Source organism: Heterodontus francisci, chromosome 41 (assembly GCF_036365525.1).
Source record: "Heterodontus francisci isolate sHetFra1 chromosome 41, sHetFra1.hap1, whole genome shotgun sequence".
Taxonomy (NCBI): Eukaryota; Metazoa; Chordata; class Chondrichthyes; order Heterodontiformes; family Heterodontidae; genus Heterodontus; species Heterodontus francisci.
In genome coordinates this window covers 9,201,523-9,215,265 of record NC_090411.1, presented here as the reverse complement: position 1 = coordinate 9,215,265, position 13,743 = coordinate 9,201,523, and positions in this window count along the sequence as shown.

The window sequence follows — 13,743 nt, the reverse complement described above, 5'->3', positions numbered from 1 at the left end:
CCACGCAAGGAAATCCCAAAGACCCTTTCATCACGCTCCCCTCCGGCATGAAATCCCAAAGACCCTTTTATCAGCCTCCCCCTCAGGAAATACCAAAGCCCCTGTCATCACCCTCCCCCAATTCAGGAAATCCCAAAGACCCTTTCATCATGCTCCCCCCCCCAAGGAAATCCCAAACACCCTTTCATCACCCTCCCCCCAAGGAAATTCCAAAGACACTTTCATCACCCTCCCCCCGAGGAAATCCCAAGGAACCTTTCATCACCATCACCCCCAAGGAAATCCCAAAGGCACTTTCATCACCCTCACCCCCAGGAAATCCCAAAGACCCTTTCGTCACCCTCCCTCCGAGGAAATCCCAAGGAACCTTTCATCACGCTCCCCACCCCAGGAAATCACAAAGACCCTTTCATCACCCTCCCCCCCAAGGAAATCACAAAGACCCTTTCTTCACCCTCCCCCCCAGGAAATCCCAAAGACCCTTTCATCCCCCTCGCCCCCCAGGTAATCCCAAAGACCCTTTCATCACCCTCCCCCCAGGAAATCCCAAAGACCCTTTTATCACCCTCTCCCGAAGGAAATCCCAAACATCCACTCATCAGCCTCCCCCTCCAGGAAATTCTAAAGACCCTTTCATCACCCTCCCCGCCCAAGGAAATCCCAAAGACACATTCATCACCCTCCCCCCCAGGAAATCCAAGAGACCCTTTCTTCACCCTCCCCACCCCACAAAATACCAAAGACCAGCCATCAGCCATCACTCATCAGCCTCCCCCTCCAGGAAATCCCAAAGAACCTTTCATCAACCTCCAACCCCAAGAAATCCCAAAGAATCTTTGATTACCCTCGCCCCCAGGAAATCCCAAAGAATTTTCATCACCCTCCCCCGCAGGAAATCCCAAAGACCCTTTCATCACACACCCCCCATCTGGAAATCCCAAAGACCCTCTCATCACCCTCCCAAACTCCAGGAAATCACAAAGACCCTTTCATCCCCCTCGCCCCCCAGGTAATCCCAAAGACCCTTTCATCATCCTCCCCCCAGGAAATCCCAAAGACCCTTTTATCACCCTCTCCCGAAGGAAATCCCAAATATCCACTCATCAGCCTCCCGCTCCAGGAAATTCCAAAGACCCTTTCATCACCCTCCCCGCCCAAGGAAATCCCAAAGACACATTCATCACCCTCCCCCCCAGGAAATCCAAGAGACCCTTTCTTCACCCTCCCCACCCCACAAAATACCAAAGACCAGCCATCAGCCATCACTCATCAGCCTCCCCCTCCAGGAAATCCCAAAGAACCTTTCATCAACCTCCAACCCCAGGAAATCCCAAAGAATCTTTGATTACCCTCGCCCCCAGGAAATCCCAAAGAACTTTCATCACCCTTCCCGCAGGAAATCCCAAAGACCCTTTCATCACACACCCCCCGCCTGGAAATCCCAAAGACCCTTTCATCACCCTCCCCAACTCCAGGAAATCCCAAAGATCCTTTCTTCGCCCTGCCACCCTTCAGAAAATCCCAAAGACCCTTTCATCAGCCTCCTGCACAGGAAATCGCAAAGACCCACTCATCACCCTCCACCCCGCAGGAAATCCCAAAGACACTTTCACCACCCTCCCCCACAGGAAATCCCAATGACCCTTTCATCATCCTCTACCCCAGGAAATCCCAAAGACCCTTTCATCACCCTCCCCCACAGAAAATCCCAATGACCCTTTCATCAACCTCCCCCGCCATGAAATACCAAAGAGCCTTTCATCAACCTCCCCACCAAGGAAATTCCAAAGACCCTTTCATCAGCCTCCCCCGCAGGAAATCCCAAAGACACTGTCATCACCCTCCGTTGCAGGAAATGCCAAAGACCCTCTCATCACACTCCCCCCCGCCAGGTAATCCCAAAGACCCTTTCATCACCATCACCCCCAAGGAAATCCCAAAGGCACTTTCATCACCCTCCCCCCAAGGAAATCCCAAAGACCCTTTCATCACCCTCCCCCCCAGGAAATCCCAAAGACCCTTTTGTCACCCTCCCCCCGAGGAAATCCCAAGGAATCTTTCATCACCCTCCCCACCCCAGGAAATCCCACAGAATCTTTCATTACCCTCGCCCCCAGGAAATCAAAAAGAATTTTCATCACCCTCCCCCGCAGGAAATCCCAAAGACCCTCTCATCACACTCCACACCCCACAAAATACCAAAGACCCTTTCATCACGCTCCCCCCCGGCAGGAAATCCCAAAGATCCTCTCATCAGCCTCCCCCCCAGGAAATACCAAAGACCCTTTCATCACCCTCCACCCCTTCAGGAAATCCCAAAGACCCTTTCATCACCCTCCCCCCTCATGAAATCCCGAAGACCCTTTCATCACCCTCCCCCCCAGCCAGGAAATCCCAAAGACCCTTTCATCACCCTCACCCCGCCAGGAAATGCTATAGAAACTTTCATCATCCTCCCCTGCAGGAAATCACAAAGACCCTTTCTTCACCCTCCCCCCCAGGAAATCCCAAAGACCCATTCATCCCCCTCGCCCCCCAGGTAATCCCAAAGACCCTTTCATCACCCTCCCCACAAGAAATCCCAAAGACCCTTTTATCACCCTCCCCCGAAGGAAATCACAAACATCCACTCATCAGCCTCCCCCTCCAGGAAATTCCAAAGACCCTTTCATCACCCTCCCCGCCCAAGGAAATCCCAAAGACACATTCATCACCCTCCCCCCCAGGAAATCCAGGAGACCCTTTCTTCACCCTCCCCACCCCACAAAATACCAAAGACCAGCCATCAGCCATCACTCATCAGCCTCCGCCTCCAGGAAATCCCAAAGAACCTTTCATCAACCTCCAACCCCAGGAAATCCCAAAGAATCTTTGATTACCCTCGCCCCCAGGAAATCCCAAAGAATTTTCATCACCCTTCCCGCAGGAAATCCCAAAGACCCTTTCATCACACACCCCCCATCTGGAAATCCCAAAGACCCTTTCATCACCCTCCCCAACTCCAGGAAATCCCAAAGACCCTTTCTTCGCCCTGCCACCCTTCAGAAAATCCCAAAGACCCTTTCATCACCCTCCCCCAACCCAGGAAATCCCAAAGACCCTTACATCACCCTCCCCCGCAGGAAATCCCAAAGACCATTTTATCACCCTCCCCCCCAGGAAATCCCAAAGACCCTTTCATCACCCTCCCCCCCAGGAAATCCCAAAGACCCTTTTGTCACCCTCCCCCCGAGGAAATCCCAAGGAATCTTTCATCACCCTCCCCACCCCAGGAAATCCCACAGAATCTTTCATTACCCTCGCCCCCAGGAAATCAAAAAGAATTTTCATCACCCTCCCCCGCAGGAAATCCCAAAGACCCTCTCATCACACTCCACACCCCACAAAATACCAAAGACCCTTTCATCACGCTCCCCCCCGGCAGGAAATCCCAAAGATCCTCTCATCAGCCTCCCCCCCAGGAAATACCAAAGACCCTTTCATCACCCTCCACCCCTTCAGGAAATCCCAAAGACCCTTTCATCACCCTCCCCCCTCATGAAATCCCGAAGACCCTTTCATCACCCTCCCCCCCAGCCAGGAAATCCCAAAGACCCTTTCATCACCCTCACCCCGCCAGGAAATGCTATAGAAACTTTCATCATCCTCCCCTGCAGGAAATCACAAAGACCCTTTCTTCACCCTCCCCCCCAGGAAATCCCAAAGACCCATTCATCCCCCTCGCCCCCCAGGTAATCCCAAAGACCCTTTCATCACCCTCCCCACAAGAAATCCCAAAGACCCTTTTATCACCCTCCCCCGAAGGAAATCACAAACATCCACTCATCAGCCTCCCCCTCCAGGAAATTCCAAAGACCCTTTCATCACCCTCCCCGCCCAAGGAAATCCCAAAGACACATTCATCACCCTCCCCCCCAGGAAATCCAGGAGACCCTTTCTTCACCCTCCCCACCCCACAAAATACCAAAGACCAGCCATCAGCCATCACTCATCAGCCTCCGCCTCCAGGAAATCCCAAAGAACCTTTCATCAACCTCCAACCCCAGGAAATCCCAAAGAATCTTTGATTACCCTCGCCCCCAGGAAATCCCAAAGAATTTTCATCACCCTTCCCGCAGGAAATCCCAAAGACCCTTTCATCACACACCCCCCATCTGGAAATCCCAAAGACCCTTTCATCACCCTCCCCAACTCCAGGAAATCCCAAAGACCCTTTCTTCGCCCTGCCACCCTTCAGAAAATCCCAAAGACCCTTTCATCACCCTCCCCCAACCCAGGAAATCCCAAAGACCCTTACATCACCCTCCCCCGCAGGAAATCCCAAAGACCATTTTATCACCCTCCCCCCCAGGAAATCCCAAAGACCCTTTCATCACCCTCCCCCCCAGGAAATCCCAAAGACCCTTTTGTCACCCTCCCCCCGAGGAAATCCCAAGGAATCTTTCATCACCCTCCCCACCCCAGGAAATCCCACAGAATCTTTCATTACCCTCGCCCCCAGGAAATCAAAAAGAATTTTCATCACCCTCCCCCGCAGGAAATCCCAAAGACCCTCTCATCACACTCCACACCCCACAAAATACCAAAGACCCTTTCATCACGCTCCCCCCCGGCAGGAAATCCCAAAGATCCTCTCATCAGCCTCCCCCCCAGGAAATACCAAAGACCCTTTCATCACCCTCCACCCCTTCAGGAAATCCCAAAGACCCTTTCATCACCCTCCCCCCTCATGAAATCCCGAAGACCCTTTCATCACCCTCCCCCCCAGCCAGGAAATCCCAAAGACCCTTTCATCACCCTCACCCCGCCAGGAAATGCTATAGAAACTTTCATCATCCTCCCCTGCAGGAAATCACAAAGACCCTTTCTTCACCCTCCCCCCCAGGAAATCCCAAAGACCCATTCATCCCCCTCGCCCCCCAGGTAATCCCAAAGACCCTTTCATCACCCTCCCCACAAGAAATCCCAAAGACCCTTTTATCACCCTCCCCCGAAGGAAATCACAAACATCCACTCATCAGCCTCCCCCTCCAGGAAATTCCAAAGACCCTTTCATCACCCTCCCCGCCCAAGGAAATCCCAAAGACACATTCATCACCCTCCCCCCCAGGAAATCCAGGAGACCCTTTCTTCACCCTCCCCACCCCACAAAATACCAAAGACCAGCCATCAGCCATCACTCATCAGCCTCCGCCTCCAGGAAATCCCAAAGAACCTTTCATCAACCTCCAACCCCAGGAAATCCCAAAGAATCTTTGATTACCCTCGCCCCCAGGAAATCCCAAAGAATTTTCATCACCCTTCCCGCAGGAAATCCCAAAGACCCTTTCATCACACACCCCCCATCTGGAAATCCCAAAGACCCTTTCATCACCCTCCCCAACTCCAGGAAATCCCAAAGACCCTTTCTTCGCCCTGCCACCCTTCAGAAAATCCCAAAGACCCTTTCATCACCCTCCCCCAACCCAGGAAATCCCAAAGACCCTTACATCACCCTCCCCCGCAGGAAATCCCAAAGACCATTTTATCACCCTCCCCCCCAGGAAATCCCAAAGACCCTTTCATCACCCTCCCCGCCAGGAAATCCCAAAGACCATTTCATCACCCTCAACCACCCCCCAGGAAATCCCAAAGACCGTCTCATCACCCTCCCGCCCAGAAAATCCCAAAGACCCTTTCATCACCCACCCACGAAGGAAATCGCAAAGCCCCTTTCATCACCCTCCTGCACAGGAAATCCCAAAGACCCACTCATCACCCTCCACCCCGCAGGAAATCCCAAAGACACTTTCACCACCCTCCCCCACAGGAAATCCCAAAGACCCTTTCATCACCAACCCCCCCCAAGGAAATCCCAATGACCCTTTCATCATCCTCCACCCCAGGAAATCCCAAAGACCCTTTCATCACCCTCCCCCACAGAAAATCCCAATGACCCTTTCATCAACCTCCCCCGCCATGAAATACCAAAGAGCCTTTCATCAACCTCCCCACCAAGGAAATTCCAAAGACCCTTTCATCAGCCTCCCCCACAGGAAATCCCAAAGACCCTTTCATCACACTCCCCCCGCCTGGAAATCCCAAAGACCCTTTCATCACGCTCCCCCACAGAAAATCCCAAAGACCCTTTCAACACCCTCCCCTACAGGAAATCCCAAAGACCCTGTCATCACCCACCTCACCAAGGAAATCCCAAAGACCCTTTCATCAACCTCTCAAACAGGAAATCCCAAAGACCCTTTCATCACCCTCCCCCACAGAAAATCCCAAAGACCCTTTCATCAACCTCCCCCCCCATGAAATACCAAAGACCCTTTCATCAACCTCCCCACCAAGGAAATTCCTAAGACCCTTTCATCAGCCTCCCCCACAGGAAATCCCAAAGACCCTTTCATCACACTCCCCCCGCCTGGAAATCCCAAAGACCCTTTCATCACACTCCCCCACAGAAAATCCCAAAGACCCTTTCATCACCCTCCCCTACAGGAAATCCCAAAGACCCTGTCATCACCCACCCCACCAAGGAAATCCCAAACACCCTTTCATCAACCTCTCCCACAGGAAATCCCAAAGACCCTTTCATCATGCTCCCCACCAAGGAAATCCCAAAGACCCTTTCATCACCCTCCCCCCAAGGAAATTCCAAAGAACCTTTCATCACCCTCCCCCCGAGGAAATCCCAAGGAACCTTTCATCACCATCACCCCCAAGGAAATCCCAAAGGCACTTTCATCACCCTCCCCCCCAGGAAATACCAAAGACCCTTTCATCACCCTCCCCCTCTTCAGGAAATCCCAAAGACCCTTTCATCACCCTCCCCCCCTTCAGGAAATCCCAAAGACCCTTACATCACCCTCCCCCCGCCTGGAAATCCCGAAGACCCTTTCATCACCCTCCCCCCCACCCCGGACAGGAAATCCCAAAGACCCTGTCATCACCCACCCCACCAAGGAAATCCCAAACACCCTTTCATCAACCTCTCCCACAGGAAATCCCAAAGACCCTTTCATCATGCTCCCCCCCAAGGAAATCCCAAAGACCCTTTCATCACCCTCCCCCCAAGGAAATTCCAAAGAACCTTTCATCACCCTCCCCCCGAGGAAATCCCAAAGAACCTTTCATCACCATCACCCCCAAGGAAATCCCAAAGGCACTTTCATCACCCTCCCACTCTTCAGGAAATCCCAAAGACCCTTTCATCACCCTCCCCCCCATCAGGAAATCCCAAAGACCCTTTCATCACCCTCCCCTCTCATGAAATCACGAAGACCCTTTCATCACCCTCCCCCCCCCGGACAGGAAATCCCAAAGACCCTTTCATCACCCTCACCCCACCAGGAAATGCAATAGAAACTTTCATCATCCTCCCCCGCAGGAAATCCCAAAGAGCCTTTCATCACCCTCCCCCACCCAGGAAATCCCAAAGACCCTTTCATCACCCTCCCCCACAGAAAATCCCAAAGACCCTTTCATCAACCTCCCCAACAAGGAAATTCCAAAGACCCTTTCATCAGCCTCCCCCACAGGAAATCCCAAAGACCCTTTCATCACACTCCCCCCGCCTGGAAATCCCAAAGACCCTTTCATCACACTCCCCCACAGAAAATCCCAAAGACCCTTTCATCACCCTCCCCTACAGGAAATCCCAAAGACCCTGTCATCACCCACCCCACCAAGGAAATCCCAAACACCCTTTCATCAACCTCTCCCACAGGAAATCCCAAAGACCCTTTCATCATGCTCCCCCCCAAGGAAATCCCAAAGACCCTTTCATCACCCTCCCCCCAAGGAAATTCCAAAGAACCTTTCATCACCCTCCCCCCGAGGAAATCCCAAGGAACCTTTCATCACCATCACCCCCAAGGAAATCCCAAAGGCACTTTCATCACCCTCCCCCCCAGGAAATACCAAAGACCCTTTCATCACCCTCCCACTCTTCAGGAAATCCCAAAGACCCTTTCATCACCCTCCCCCCTCATGAAATCACGAAGACCCTTTCATCACCCTCCCCCCCAGCCAGGAAATCCCAAAGACCCTTTCATCACCCTCCCCCCCTTCAGGAAATCCCAAAGACCCTTACATCACCCTCCCCCCTCATGAAATCCCGAAGACCCTTTCATCACCCTCCCCCCCCCGGACAGGAAATCCCAAAGACCCTTTCATCACCCTCCCCTACAGGAAATCCCAAAGACCCTGTCATCACCCACCCCACCAAGGAAATCCCAAACACCCTTTCATCAACCTCTCCCACAGGAAATCCCAAAGACCCTTTCATCATGCTCCCCCCCAAGGAAATCCCAAAGACCCTTTCATCACCCTCCCCCCAAGGAAATCCCAAAGACCCTTTCATCACCCTCCCCCACAGAAAATCCCAAAGACCCTTTCATCAACCTCCCCCCCCATGAAATACCAAAGACCCTTTCATCAACCTCCCCACCAAGGAAATTCCTAAGACCCTTTCATCAGCCTCCCCCACAGGAAATCCCAAAGACCCTTTCATCACACTCCCCCCGCCTGGAAATCCCAAAGACCCTTTCATCACACTCCCCCACAGAAAATCCCAAAGACCCTTTCATCACCCTCCCCTACAGGAAATCCCAAAGACCCTGTCATCACCCACCCCACCAAGGAAATCCCAAACACCCTTTCATCAACCTCTCCCACAGGAAATCCCAAAGACCCTTTCATCATGCTCCCCACCAAGGAAATCCCAAAGACCCTTTCATCACCCTCCCCCCAAGGAAATTCCAAAGAACCTTTCATCACCCTCCCCCCGAGGAAATCCCAAGGAACCTTTCATCACCATCACCCCCAAGGAAATCCCAAAGGCACTTTCATCACCCTCCCCCCCAGGAAATACCAAAGACCCTTTCATCACCCTCCCCCTCTTCAGGAAATCCCAAAGACCCTTTCATCACCCTCCCCCCCTTCAGGAAATCCCAAAGACCCTTACATCACCCTCCCCCCGCCTGGAAATCCCGAAGACCCTTTCATCACCCTCCCCCCCACCCCGGACAGGAAATCCCAAAGACCCTGTCATCACCCACCCCACCAAGGAAATCCCAAACACCCTTTCATCAACCTCTCCCACAGGAAATCCCAAAGACCCTTTCATCATGCTCCCCCCCAAGGAAATCCCAAAGACCCTTTCATCACCCTCCCCCCAAGGAAATTCCAAAGAACCTTTCATCACCCTCCCCCCGAGGAAATCCCAAAGAACCTTTCATCACCATCACCCCCAAGGAAATCCCAAAGGCACTTTCATCACCCTCCCACTCTTCAGGAAATCCCAAAGACCCTTTCATCACCCTCCCCCCCATCAGGAAATCCCAAAGACCCTTTCATCACCCTCCCCTCTCATGAAATCACGAAGACCCTTTCATCACCCTCCCCCCCCCGGACAGGAAATCCCAAAGACCCTTTCATCACCCTCACCCCACCAGGAAATGCAATAGAAACTTTCATCATCCTCCCCCGCAGGAAATCCCAAAGAGCCTTTCATCACCCTCCCCCACCCAGGAAATCCCAAAGACCCTTTCATCACCCTCCCCCACAGAAAATCCCAAAGACCCTTTCATCAACCTCCCCAACAAGGAAATTCCAAAGACCCTTTCATCAGCCTCCCCCACAGGAAATCCCAAAGACCCTTTCATCACACTCCCCCCGCCTGGAAATCCCAAAGACCCTTTCATCACACTCCCCCACAGAAAATCCCAAAGACCCTTTCATCACCCTCCCCTACAGGAAATCCCAAAGACCCTGTCATCACCCACCCCACCAAGGAAATCCCAAACACCCTTTCATCAACCTCTCCCACAGGAAATCCCAAAGACCCTTTCATCATGCTCCCCCCCAAGGAAATCCCAAAGACCCTTTCATCACCCTCCCCCCAAGGAAATTCCAAAGAACCTTTCATCACCCTCCCCCCGAGGAAATCCCAAGGAACCTTTCATCACCATCACCCCCAAGGAAATCCCAAAGGCACTTTCATCACCCTCCCCCCCATGAAATACCAAAGACCCTTTCATCACCCTCCCACTCTTCAGGAAATCCCAAAGACCCTTTCATCACCCTCCCCCCTCATGAAATCACGAAGACCCTTTCATCACCCTCCCCCCCAGCCAGGAAATCCCAAAGACCCTTTCATCACCCTCCCCCCCTTCAGGAAATCCCAAAGACCCTTACATCACCCTCCCCCCTCATGAAATCCCGAAGACCCTTTCATCACCCTCCCCCCCCCCCGGACAGGAAATCCCAAAGACCCTTTCATCACCCTCCCCTACAGGAAATCCCAAAGACCCTGTCATCACCCACCCCACCAAGGAAATCCCAAACACCCTTTCATCAACCTCTCCCACAGGAAATCCCAAAGACCCTTTCATCATGCTCCCCCCCAAGGAAATCCCAAAGACCCTTTCATCACCCTCCCCCCAAGGAAATTCCAAAGAACCTTTCATCACCCTCCCCCCGAGGAAATCCCAAGGAACCTTTCATCACCATCAACCCCAAGGAAATCCCAAAGGCACTTTCATCACCCTCCCACTCTTCAGGAAATCCCAAAGACCCTTTCATCACCCTCCCCCCCATCAGGAAATCCCAAAGACCCTTTCATCACCCTCCCCCCTCATGAAATCACGAAGACCCTTTCATCACCCTCCCCCCCCCCCCGGACAGGAAATCCCAAAGACCCTTTCATCACCCTCACCCCACCAGGAAATGCAATATAAACTTTCATCATCCTCCCCCGCAGGAAATCCCAAAGAGCCTTTCATCACCCTCCCCCACCTAGGAAATCCCAAAGACCCTTTCATCACCTTCCCCCACAGAAAATCCCAAAGACCCTTTCATCAACCTCCCCACCAAGGAAATTCCAAAGACCCTTTCATCAGCCTCCCCCACAGGAAATCCCAAAGACCCTTTCATCACACTCCCCCCGCCTGGAAATCCCAAAGACCCTTTCATCACACTCCCCCACAGAAAATCCCAAAGACCCTTTCATCACCCTCCCCTACAGGAAATCCCAAAGACCCTGTCATCACCCACCCCACCAAGGAAATCCCAAACACCCTTTCATCAACCTCTCCCACAGGAAATCCCAAAGACCCTTTCATCATGCTCCCCCCCAAGGAAATCCCAAAGACCCTTTCATCACCCTCCCCCCAAGGAAATTCCAAAGAACCTTTCATCACCCTCCCCCCGAGGAAATCCCAAGGAACCTTTCATCACCATCACCCCCAAGGAAATCCCAAAGGCACTTTCATCACCCTCCCCCCCAGGAAATACCAAAGACCCTTTCATCACCCTCCCACTCTTCAGGAAATCCCAAAGACCCTTTCATCACCCTCCCCCCTCATGAAATCACGAAGACCCTTTCATCACCCTCCCCCCCAGCCAGGAAATCCCAAAGACCCTTTCATCACCCTCACCCCACCAGGAAATGCAATAGAAACTTTCATCATCCTCCCCCGCAGGAAATCCCAAAGAGCCTTTCATCACCCTCCCCCACCCAGGAAATCCCAAAGACCCTTTCATCACCCTCCCCCACAGAACATCCCAAAGACCCTTTCATCAACCTCCCCACCAAGGAAATTCCAAAGACCCTTTCATCAGCCTCCCCCACAGGAAATCCCAAAGACCCTTTCATCATGCTCCCCCCGCCTGGAAATCCCAAAGACCCTTTCATCACACTCCCCCACAGAAAATCCCAAAGACCCTTTCATCACCCTCCCCTACAGGAAATCCCAAAGACCCTGTCATCACCCACCCCACCAAGGAAATCCCAAACACCCTTTCATCAACCTCTCCCACAGGAAATCCCAAAGACCCTTTCATCACCCTCCCCCACCTTCAGGAAATCCCAAAGACCCTTTCATCACCCTCCCCCCCATCAGGAAATCCCAAAGACCCTTTCATCACCCTCCCCCCTCATGAAATCCCGAAGACCCTTTCATCTCCCTCCCGCCCCCGGCCAGGAAATCCCAAAGACCCTTTCATCACCCTCCCCCCCTTCAGGAAATCCCAAAGACCCTTTAATCACCCTCCCCCCTCATGAAATCCCGAAGACCCTTTCATCACCCTCCCCCCCTCCGGCCAGCAAACCACAAAGACCCTTTCATCACCCTCACCCCCAGGAAATCCCAAAGACCCTTTCATCACCCTCCCCCCCAGCAAATCACAAAGACCCTTTCATCACCCTCCCCCCCAGGAAATCCCAAAGACCCTTTCATCACCATCCCCCCCAGGAAATCCCATAGAACCATTCATCACCCTCCCCCCAGGAAATCCCAAAGACCCTTTTCTCACCCTCTCCCGCAGGAAATCCCAAATATCCACTCATCAGCCTCCCTCTCCAGGAAATTGCAAAGACCCTTTCATCACCCTCCCCCCCAGGAAATCCAAGAGACCCTTTCTTCACCCTCCCCCCCAGGAAATTCCAAAGAACCTTTCAACACCCTCCCTCCCAAGGAAATTCCAAAGACACATTCATCACCCTCCCACCAGGAAATCCCAAAGACCCTTTCATCACCCTCCCTCCCAGGAAATTCCAAAGACCCTTTCATCACCCTTTAACACAGGAAATCCCAAAGACCCTTTCATCACCCTCCCCCCCAGGAAATACCAAACAATTTTCATCACCCTCCCCCGCAGGAAATCCCAAAGACACTGTCATCACCCTCCGTCGCAGGAAATGCCAAAGACCCTCTCATCACACTACCCCCGCCAGGTAATCCCAAAGACCCTTTCATCATCCTCCCCCCCGCAAGGAAATCCCAAATATCCACTCATCAGCCTCCCCGCCACAAAATCCCAAAGACCCTTTCATCACCCTCCCCCCCCAGCCAGGAAATCCCAAAGACCCTTTCATCACCCTCACCCCACCACGAAATGCTATAGAAACTTTCATCATCCTCCCCCGCAGGAAATCCCAAAGACCCTTTCATCACCCTCCCCCACCCAGGAAATCCCAAAGACTCTTTCTTCACCCTCCCTCCCAGGAAATCCCAAAGACCCTTTCATCCCCCTCGCCCCCCAGGTAATCCCAAAGACCCTTTCATCACCCTTCCCCCCCCGCCCAGGAAATCCCAAAGACCCTCTCATCACCCTGCCCCCTCCCCAGGAAATCCCAAAGACTCTTTCTTCACCCTCCCCCACAGGAAATCCCAAATATCCACTCATCAGCCTCCCCGCCATGAGATCCCAAAGACCCTTTCATCACCATCACCCCCAAGGAAATCCCAAAGGCACTTTCATCACCCTCCCCCACAGGAAATCCCAAAGACCCTTTCATCACCCTCCCCCCCAGGAAATCCCAAAGACCCTTTTGTCACCCTCCCCCACGAGGAAATCCCAAGGAACCTTTCATCACCCTCCCCACCCCAGGAAATCCCACAGAATCTTTCATTACACTCGCCCTCAGGAAATCCCACAGAATCTTTCATTACCCTCGCCCCCAGGAAATCCCATAGAATTGTCATCACCCTCCCCCCCCAGGAAATACCAAACTCCCTTTCATCACACTCCCCACGCCAGGAAATCCCAAAGACCCTTTCATCACGCTCCCCCCCGGCATGAAATCCCAAAGATCCTCTCATCAGCCTCCCCCCCAGGAAATACCAAAGACCCTTTCATCACCCTCCCCCATCATGAATTCCCGAAGACCCTTTCATCACCCTCCCCCCCAGCGAGGAAATCCCAAAGACCCTTTCATCACCCTCACCCCGCAAGGAAATGCGATAGAAACTT